Source organism: Austrofundulus limnaeus, unplaced genomic scaffold (assembly GCF_001266775.1).
Source record: "Austrofundulus limnaeus strain Quisiro unplaced genomic scaffold, Austrofundulus_limnaeus-1.0 Scaffold436, whole genome shotgun sequence".
Lineage (NCBI taxonomy): Eukaryota > Metazoa > Chordata > Actinopteri > Cyprinodontiformes > Rivulidae > Austrofundulus > Austrofundulus limnaeus.
Window position 1 is genome coordinate 450,460 of NW_013952838.1, and position 1,189 is coordinate 451,648.

The window sequence follows — 1,189 nt, forward strand, 5'->3', positions numbered from 1 at the left end:
AAATGTCTGGCTCACTGCTGCCAACTAGTGGTCAGAGGCTGAACTACAACATAAAAATGAACGGCTGGCAGGAAAGTTGACATTTTAAACCTTAAKTAAAAGTCAATACAGGGCTTTAGAATATCGATACAGTATCGGGAAATGAAATATCGCGATATTTCAGTGTATCGACATTTTCTTACACCCGTATCTGGGAGGAGGATGAAGAAACTAAAATCTGGTCCAGATCCTCAGCAGATATTTTGGTATCAAAAACTCAGACATGAGGAAAACCTTTATCGTTCGGCTGCACACTGACACAGCTCTACATGAGCCGAGAGAGGAAATATCTCCCAAAAAAACAGCTGAACAGCCCGAAACGAAAAGCCTGCAAATAATTATGATAATGAGACACAAAACTCCTCGTTAAGTTTTAATATAAAAGCAGCTGAAACATCTTCGAACAGCGAGAACATTAAAAATCAGACCTGAGGGACGGTTTCCTGCTGGAAGACGTGTCAGGATGTAAGAAACAAACGTGTTACGACACGTTTATCAGGCAGGAAATCACAAATCTGATTTAAACTTCAGCTTCGATTAAACTGAAGCACGAGGAGGAGCAGAGAGGAGCTGAAGTTAACGTCTAATGATGAGATAAAAGTAGAAAAAGTACAAACATATGTGATAGCTAAAGATAGAAATGTTATGTAACATCAGCAGATTAGTATCTAAAATTTAAAGTAGCATAAAAAATAATCTAGAACCAGTTTGCTGAAGCATTCGTTAAAGAATAAAATGTTTTTGATGTTTTGTTTCAAATGAAAAACATAAAATAAAGTCAAACATTCTGATAAATCAACAGCTTTAAGTCTAAATAAACATGTTTCATTACTGTTTGTTTTAAAGGTTCACAGTAAAATGAGACAAAACAGAAATAACATTTTTTTATTTTTGCATGAAAATCTCCACTTCTATCTGCCCCATCCAAGATGGCCGCCGCTGCTAAACAAACACTAACAGATCACAGTAAATGTTGTAAATACTGGAGTTTATAACAAGACATCAAACAGAAGAAACAACAAAATGTTTGTTTTTTCTTTGAGGCACTTTAACAGAAAACTGATCAACTTCACCTTAAAGAAAAGTGGTTTTATTTAAAGCTACACTGCCCTCTGCTGGTTTTATTTAAAGCTACACTGCCCTCTGCTGG